The sequence below is a fragment of the Palaemon carinicauda genome, chromosome 5 (genome assembly GCF_036898095.1).
Source record: "Palaemon carinicauda isolate YSFRI2023 chromosome 5, ASM3689809v2, whole genome shotgun sequence".
Lineage (NCBI taxonomy): Eukaryota > Metazoa > Arthropoda > Malacostraca > Decapoda > Palaemonidae > Palaemon > Palaemon carinicauda.
Window position 1 is genome coordinate 81,976,387 of NC_090729.1, and position 10,000 is coordinate 81,986,386.

Genomic DNA, 10,000 nt, shown 5'->3' on the forward strand with positions numbered 1-10,000 from the left:
AATATCAGTACCTTGCGCTGAGAGAGAGAGAGAGAGAGAGAGAGAGAGAGAGAGAGAGAGAGAGAGAGAGAGAGAGATTTAACAAAGTCAGGCTAGAAGTAGAAGATGGTAAGAGCAATAGAGGAAAGGGTCACCACTTCTAATTGCCTGGTCAGAAGTTCATTTAGAATCGTAATTTCACACTTCCCCTTGAGATTAAGAAGAGTGAGAATAAAAATATGAATAATAGGAGTAATGAAATCTCAGGTTCTCATGGCCTAGTTAGAAGAAGTAGAAAAAGAAGCAGAAGATAAATTCATGAGTTGTCGTTGCCAGTTCAAAAATAAAGGATAAAGAGAGTAAAAGTCTCGATTTATTATTGCCTTGTCAGAAAATGGAAAAAGAAAGAGTCTCAAAGAGATACAAAGAATTCCAAGGATTTTGGATATCTCAAAGACTTTTAGTCCATCCGTGGAGACTATTTGCTCTTGGGTAGAGCAAATTGGTTTTAGCATTTAGAGAGTTTTTATGATCTATTCTAACTTATTCTTGAACTCGTTTATCGTGTTATTGTTTACTACATCCGCTGGAAGTTTATTCCAAGTATTTGCCATTTTGTATTTAAAGAAATTGCAACATTGAGTGGTGTCGTATCTTTTCAATTCCAGTTTGTAACTGCTACCTCTGGACTGATTTGTGCTAAACGTTAATAGATTGTTGTAATTTTTAAATTTCTTTTTCCTCTATAAATTTTGAATGCCTCTATTAATTGTCCCCCGTCTATATCCATATTTCCTTAGTGTTGGAACTAGTTTGGTGGCCCTAGCTTGTACTACTTCCAATCTATTTATATCCTTCTGAATACTTGGAGGCCAGAATTGGACTTCGTATTCTAGATGGGGTCTTACTAATGATGTGCACAGGAGTATTACAGTGTCTTTGATTCTGTATTTGAATTGTCTTTTTATGTAACATATTAGTTTTTGTGCTTCCTTTTCAGCTTTTATGCTCCAAATATTAGCTGATAATAATATCGAGATGTTCCTCCTGGTCCACACTTTCTATTTCATTACCCAGCAGGAGTAATCTAACTGTAGGTTACTATAACCTATGTGCATGGTTTTACATTTCCCACAGTTGAAAGGCAGTTGCCACTTTCTGAACCATTCTTCTAGTGTCAAAAGATCTTCTCTTAAGGCTTTTACGTTTTCGGAGTTCGCAGTATTTATGCCTAGTTTAGTATGGTCAGCATATTTGGCTATTCTACTAGTTAATCCTAAATCTATGTCATTGATATAGATCAGAAATAGCAATGCTCCAAGGATGTATCCTTGATGTACTCTGCTTGTTACAGATGCCCACTGTGGAGCTTCATCGATTACGTCTCCTTGTTTTGTGTTTGTTAGCCAATCTCCAATCCATTCAGCCGACTTGTCAATAATCTTCTATGAGGAACTTTGTCAAAAGCCTTTTGAAAGTATTGGTTTTATGATGTATATGTCCCTGCTTTTGTCATACATGCTAAACATGTTGTGGAAAAATTCAAAAAAGATTTGTCACACATGACCTCTTTTGTCAAAACCATGTTGGCTGTCTATCAAAAGTTTGTTTTTCTCTATATGCTCTACTTTTGAATCTCCTATACCTGATTACAAAATTTTGCATGGCACTGTATCCAATTTTTTTCTTGTGGTGCCTTTCTTTCGTTGGCTGTCTTTCGGAATTGTTTGTTAAAGTGTGGGATTATATCTTCTTCTAGTTCTATAATCTCTCTTGGGGGAATATCATCTGGACCTGGTGCCTTAGACTAACTGAGTCCTTTCATTCTATTTTTGACATCATCCATTGTAAAGAGAGAGAGAGAGAGAGAGAGAGAGAGAGAGAGAGAGAGAGAGAGAGAGAGAGAGAGAGAGAGATTTTGTTTTAATCAATTTAGTGCACCTATTGGCGTCAGACATTTGAGTACATGGTAACAGTGATATTGTTTACATTTATATAGTAATCGAGTTATTGCAAAAGATTATAAAATAAAGTTTAGACAGACATTTAAGTATGTATTATAAATGATATTGTTCACATCCATATATTAAAGGTTATACAAAGGAATTCACATGTAACACAAAATAAAACCTAGTTTGATTTTATAAGTAGGTTGTACCTATCTTTGGATAATATTACAACAGTCAATTTAATAAAAGGTAATGATTATTCAGTATCCACTAAAGTGAGGATGGCGCATGAGGATATCATCGAGCAAATTATTATCTGTCAATAATTTTTTACATATATCAGCTACTGTGAGTCTTTCGGGTAATATGTCACTAACATGTGGACATTCCGGGCAATAGTGTTCTAAGGTGTTGGCGTTGGCTACATCACATATCCTACAGGAGGAGAAGTGAGGAACTTCCTCTTGCCCAGCCACCTGCCAAACTGGTCACCAACCCAGGCGAAGACTTGCACAAACGACGTTATTTCGACGAACCACGAGTCCAATGCGGGGATACTTGTGTTGGTGAGGAAGGAAGTGATCATAATGCTGTATTGATACACTGGTGGCTCTCTCGCCATTACTACTCTGATGAGTAGGTGAGTGAGCTTCTTGGCGCACCCTTTATCTGCAGCACAAGAGAGATGGAGTGGGAGCATCAGCTTCTGGAGGATCCAGTTGACAGGCAGCCTTTGCGAGATGGTCAACTGTGTTGTTAGCCAGAAGACCGACGTGAGAGGGAATCCATAGGAAGTGCACTACCAGTGAGCTCATGTTGGCTGTGTCTAGTTGCCTAAGTATTTGTGTAACCAGGGACCGGTATGGTGACTTGTGTGATGAAAGGGCTTGGAGTGCTGGCTGCGAGTCACAGATGATCAAGCCATTGTTTCTGGGTGGGATTAAAATAAATGCACCTAGAAGTCAATGTAGTTCACAATACGTGGAGCTTGATGACTTTGGGAGGCGAAGGCCTGTCCAGCCCTCTGGCGGGGGTTCCAAAGTGGTGGAGAAAACAGCACATCTAGCATTGTTATCCTGCTGCAGGGAGCCGTTCGTGTAGAGGTGATGCACTATACTGAGGGATGAGGACAGTCTGTCGATGGCCTCCAATGCATGTTGTTGTTGAAGTTAAGGCTAGTCAGTCTTAGAGACTGAGAGAGAGAGGGAGAGAGAGAGAGAGAGAGAGAGAGAGAGAGAGAGAGAGAGAGAGATTCTCCTTGTACAGTCACAAAATTAGGAAGAAAAAGAAAAGATATAGCTTTATGAATTATCATTAACCTGAAAGAAAATTGCAAAGGGGGAGAAGAGAGAGAAATGTGTGTTGTCATTGCCCGGTTAGAAGAAATAGAGAGAGAGGTAGCTACAAAGAGTTACAAGGATTTTGGATGTCTCAAAGACTTTTTAGTCCATCCACGGACACTCCATTTGCTCTTTGATAGAGCGATTTAGTCTAAGCATCTATAGACTTCTCAGATCTTGTCGAACCTATTCTTGAACTCGTTTACCGTGTTACTGTTTACTACATCTACTGGAAGTCTATTCCAAGCATTTGCTATTTTGTATGTAAAGAAATTGTAACATTGAGAAGTGTTGAATCATTTTAATTCCAATTTTTATTCGTTACCTCTGGACTTATTTGTGCTAAGTGTGAATAGATTGTTGTAATATACTTTTTTTATTCCATTAATTATTTTGAATGCCTCTATTCACTGTCCCCTTAGTCGTCGAGTTTGTAGATCAATTAAGTTCAAATGTTTCCTCCTCCGTCTACTGCATATCCAAATTGCTGTAGTGTTGGAACTAGTTTGGTGCCTCAGCTTGTACTGCTTCTAGTCAATCAATATCCTTCTGAATACTTGGAGCCCAGAATTGGACTCCGTATTCTAGATGGGGTCTTACTAGTGACGTGTACAGCTGTTAGTATAATGTCTTTGTTTCTATGTTTGAATTGTTTCGTTATGTAACCTATTAGTTTGTGTTTTCTTTTCAGATTTTATGCTCTGTTTGGTCAACTTCAAATCCTTCCTGATAATAATATCGAGATCTTCTTCCTGGTCCACACTTTCTATTTCATTACCCAGCAGTGAGTAATCTGATTGTGGGTTACTATAACCTGTTTGTATGACTTTACATTTCCCACAGCTGAAAGTCAGTTGCCATTTTCTGGACCATTCTCCTAGCTTCAAAAGATCTTCTCTTAAGGCTTTTACGTCTTAGGAGTTCACAACATTTGTTCCTAGTTTAGTATCGTCGGCAAATTTGGCTTTTCTTCTAGTTAATCCTAAATCTATGTCGTTTATGTAGATCAGAAATAGCAATGGGCCAAGGACGGATCCTTGATGTACTCAGATTGTAACAGCTGCCCACTCTGGAGCTTCTACATTGATTACAACTCTCTGTTTTCTGTTTGTTAGCTAATCTTCGATCCATTCAGCTGGCTCGTCAGTGACACCTAGTGCTCTAATTTTGACCATTAATTTTTTATGAGGACCTTATTTATCTGAGAGGGATTACTATTATGATTATTATTGTTAGCTAGGCTAAAACCGTAGTTGGAAAAGCCGGATGCTATAAGCCCAAGGGCTCCAAATTGGAAAAATAGCCCTGCAAGGAAAGGAAAGATGGAAATAAACAAGCTACAATAGAAGTAATGAACAATCAAAATAAAATATTTTAAGAACAGTAAAAACATTAAAAGGTAATAAACAAAGTCAAATACAGTTGCTGAATAAGGCAAAATAGATGTAACACTAGCTCCCAAAAAGCTCACTGCGCGTAAATACATTCTATCACTTGGTGTAAAATGTAATTTGTAAAGTTACTAATGTTTGTAGGAAACTGGGCTCGTGACAAAACTTTGTTTAATGGTGGGCATTGGTGATTGGAGCAGAATCGTCATTGAAATAATTTAATTATCATTAGTAAGTATACTGGTGAGTGTGGCGGTAGTAACGATAATTTTAGAGAAATACGTCGTTTGTAATAATGGGGGAGGAAAAGTATGTCATTAATTTGTTGCCGGATGCATTTGTGGAAAGCCTGAACCCCACGTCAAGGGACATCCTTTGTTCAAGGTTTCTTGTTTTAATATCACTTGGTTCACACTATTTTCAACGTCACATTTAATGCTTAAACCGTACGTCTGAGAATACGATTAAAAGTTGGTCCGATATGCCCGGATAATTCCTTGGTACTTATCTATTTAAACGAGCCTTTCTCTTGATTAACAACCACTCATTAGTGGTATTGGTACTGTAATCCTACATCGAATAATATGAACACCATTGTCTTCAATAGCTCAAATTACAAAAGGAAAAACGTTCCACGGTGAAATGGCCGACCAAAATTTTTGAGACATGGTTAAAATGGTTAAAATGTCGATATTTTCAAATATTTCTATGGCTACAACTGGTTACCGTTTATAAAAAAACGCCCTATTATAAAAAAAAAAAAGATCAAATTATTTACTACTAGCTCACCATAACCACTGTTCTTATTCAGCTCCAGACATAATAGTGAGTTTTTCGAAGCAGGGGCTGGTGCTTTGACCAATCAGGGACCTCTACTTTGCCAGACATTTCTTTTGCCGTCTCTCATTGGCTAAAAGCTTCGTTACCTGCCAAGAGGCTTTGGAAGAGCTCTGCCTATTGGTGGGATTTCTATCCAAGATTTTCTATTTAAGCATTTTTATTTTCAAAACCATATATTTCGCATTATATACATCATCATATATGTATATAAGACTTTTAGTGTACTTTTAAAGATAGAATATAATAATTTCTTCGATAATTGACTACGTTTTCCCTTGTATTGAATATATCAATAGATTGCAACACAGAGGCTTGTTTGGACGTAAAATACTGGAAAAAATCTGGCTTTGAGGAACATTTGGGACGTTGCTTCTTTATCACCTTAGCCAAGAGCAAGATCTAATTTAGACCTTGGCCAATAGGAGCACGCCATTCGGGTAACTGTTAGCAAATTTTTGCTTGCTCATTCAATTACCTAAAAGAGCCAAAGGACATCTCGAAAACGGAGAAAAAAGTTTTAAAGAAACAAAAAGCCTGATGGCGTAGGAAGGATCGAGAGCAAGAAGAAAAAAAAATGAAAATTGGCCGAGCCGTTCAGGGGGAGTATCGTTTGAATTTGTTTGCGGTAGGATCAAACGGGAAGCTCATTTGCATATAGGCATCTTAGTATATGTTGATACTTGCCATATAACACATTACAGGGTATGCAAAGGATTAAAAACCATGAATACAGGAATAGAGTAGAGGACTTATTGAGCACCAAATTCATAGGAAGATCAAAGAGAGAAGTGGAAGGGGAAGAAGACCATATTGAGTGCAAAAGACAGGCCTTACAATAACTTGAAGTAAGATATTTCTGTTATCTTAGGGATGCATTGGAATAGTGAAGCTCTTATTAATGGGAAAGGTAGAAAAAAAGTAGCAACAGTTTGCAAAATGTGGAAAGACTTCCATGTAATTGGTAAATTAAAGCTTTCTTTCTATTCATAGTGTCAAAAATTAACAGTTCACGAGGTCTGTACTACTCTAAAGAACACATCATAGACACTAGCTTTATGTGACAGTAACTACAGCATGAGTTGTCCAGCATATAGATAATAGGCTAAGATTAAAAAAAAAAAAAAATATGATGGTTTATCCATGTGATGAAGATACAGCAGATGTTAACTTGAAATGTAGATGGAAAAAAGAGCAATAGGATGGCACAGACAAACTTGGAGCAAGGGCATTGATAAGGACCTAGACTTGATGAGAATTTTGACTGGGAGTGCACAAGACAAAAGACATGAGAGAAGCAATTTCAAATATAGTCCAATACAAAAAAAATTCATGCACAAAATCTACTAACCATCATCATCATCATCACCAGAGAAAAAACTAATTTAATTATGAATAGTAAAGAATAGATACTATAGGTATAACACAATGTACCATTGCAATTGTTGCACAATGTAATAAAAAAAAAGATTTATTTTACATGACCACAAGAACAATGCAATTATTGTGACCAAATTCCAGATCTCAGATGCGTATCAATGAAACAACCAGGTTTCACAATGAAACATATAAGTCTCTGAATACCAGTAATTCTTAAACCAAAATTGAATTCAATTTCTTCAAGTGTAAGCAAAGTTAGTGCCACTGCTGAATTAATGCGCAGAGGCAAAAGTTACTTTTTAAGAAAAATATTTTGTGAAAAAAAAATGCAACCTCATGGCCCAGCAGTATAAACATCACAGACTAACCGTCCCATATTCAAGGTAAGTTCCAAATTTCACATCTTTGATTCTCATGATATACAAGTATTGTATGTATGAAAATAATTTCAATTTCGCAAAATTTTACCGATTATAAATAAATTGCCTTTGTCATTTTCAGTGATGATAAAGTATTTAATACTAATGTGCAACTTCACCCCATAATATTTTCCTTGCCAAGATGAGTCATTCAAGATTAAGTGTTTCATAGGGTAGTGTTCTTAGCCCATTACTTTTCATACTACAGTATGTACACATGACATGTGGTTTGGCTTAGAAAAAAGTTTGTTGCATATGCAGATGATGCTACTCTCTTTGCATCAATTCCATCTCCTGAATGTAGATCTGGGGTTGCTGAATCCCTTAATAGAGATCTAGCTAAAATTAGTGCATGGTGCAAATTATGGGGTATGAAGTTGAATCCTAACAAAACTCAAAGTATTATTGTAAGTAGGCCAAGGACAATGGCTCCTCAACGTCTGGATCTCAGCATTGATAATGTTTCTTTAACTTTGTAAGTCTCTTTTGAAATTTTAGGTGAGATTCTTGACAACAAATTTACCATTGAGAAACACATTAGGTCTGGGTCTTCTTCAATTGCAAAAAAAAAAAAAAAAAAAAATATATATATATATATATATATATATATATATATATATATATATATATATATATATATATTATTGAGAAAGTCTTTCAAGATTTTCGGTGATCAATCTATTCTGAAAAGTGTTTTAATTCTTTCGTTCTACCTTGTTTCGAATATTGATCTCCTGACTTGACTTCAGCTGCTAAGTCTCATCTTAATTTGTTGGACAAGAACTTACGGTCTATTAAATTTCTTATTCTTGATCCATATATTAATCATTGGCACCGTCGATCAATTAGTTCATTATGCATGTTGCATAAGATTTTTCATGATACTGACCATCCATAACGTTCAGCTCTTCATGCACAGGTCCATCCTGTTTGTAATGCTAGGGATGCGGTTAATTCTAATCGGCAGGCCTTCTCCAGAATGAGGCTCAATACTACACAGCATTCTAGAAGTTTTATTCCAGCTGTGACCAAGTTATGGAACGATCTTCAGAATTGGGTACTTTAATCAGTAGAACTTCATAAGTTCAAACTTGCGGCAAATGTTTTTTATGTTGACCAAGCTGTCATAAGCCTTTTTATAGTTTATATATTACTTATATGTTTTGATGTTGTTACTATTTTTAAAATATTTTATTGTTAATTTTTTCTCATATCGTTTATTTATTTCGTTATATCCTTTCCTCACTGGGCTATTTTTTTCTGTTGGAGCCCTTGGGCTTATAGCATCTTGGTTTTCCAGCAAGGCTTGTAGCTTGGCTAATAATAATAATAATAATAATAATAATAATAATAATAATAATAATAATAATAATAATAATGAAAATATTCAGTAAAATTCTACATAAATGAATAATTTACATCACAATAACTTAAAGGACGAAGCCTTTTTGAGCTACACAATGACAAATGTATTAACCTTAATGAATCATTAACTAAAATGCTACCTTAAAAAACACAGAAAGAACTAAAAAGTTCACTATAATTTCTATAAATGAAAATAACTGCACCATACTTCATAGGAAAAGTTTCACATAAAATTCTTTAAGTTTAAATATCACAGTTTTACCTGAATATGTGATAATATTTGTTTACTTCATACCACTATATTTTATCTTTGCATTTTACATTTTTTTTTTTTAGTTTCAATTCATGTTTTACTGTTACCTTAGCTATGTATTGTATTTATTGTAATGCAAAACTCTCCCTTTTCTAGTTTTTACATGCCTCTCTTAGCTGTTCCACAATTAAACTATTAACTACTCAGACTTATATTCTCCAATAGGATTCTAAAGCATATATAATATAACATCCAAATCCTTTAATGTAAAGGATAACAGTATCAAGCTGTTGAAATATTTAACAAAGTGAATGATTGTTTTAACATAATGAACATCCAACAAGAAATGCCAACCCTTCACGATGAAAATTTTATTATAGAAATATCATTACAGATAGCTATATAGCTTACAGATTTTCTAAAAAAGGAATAGTTCATATCAAGAATTATATGACAGAAATTTTCCTCACCTGATTTTAAAACGGATATCAACGCTTCATTTGCATACAGATCGATGATCTCAGATTCCACAGAAGCACGACCAGGGAAAAGTTCAGCAAGTACAGAACTCAAGTTTAAAACATGCACATTAAATGTGGTCTTAATGGAAGTGAAGAATTCCTTGTACTTCATTACATCCATAAATAATGACTCAAAATCCTTTCCCAAATCTTTCAATGCATTCTCGAAAGTGAAACTTTGCAACAGCTCTGGATTGCTGAGTGTGGCTTTTCCATGTTTTAGAAAATGTACAAATTGTCTGTCTGGTATGAAAAGTAATATATAATTATATAATTATATCTATATATATATATATATATATATATATATATATATATATATATATGTATATATATATATGTATATGTATATGTATATCTAAACATATATATATATACATATATATATATATATATATATATATATATATATATATATATATATTTATATATATATAGATGTAGGTGTATATACATATATATATATATATATATATATATATATATACATATATATATATATATATATATATATATATTTATATATATATATATATATATATATATATGTAGGTGTATATACACAC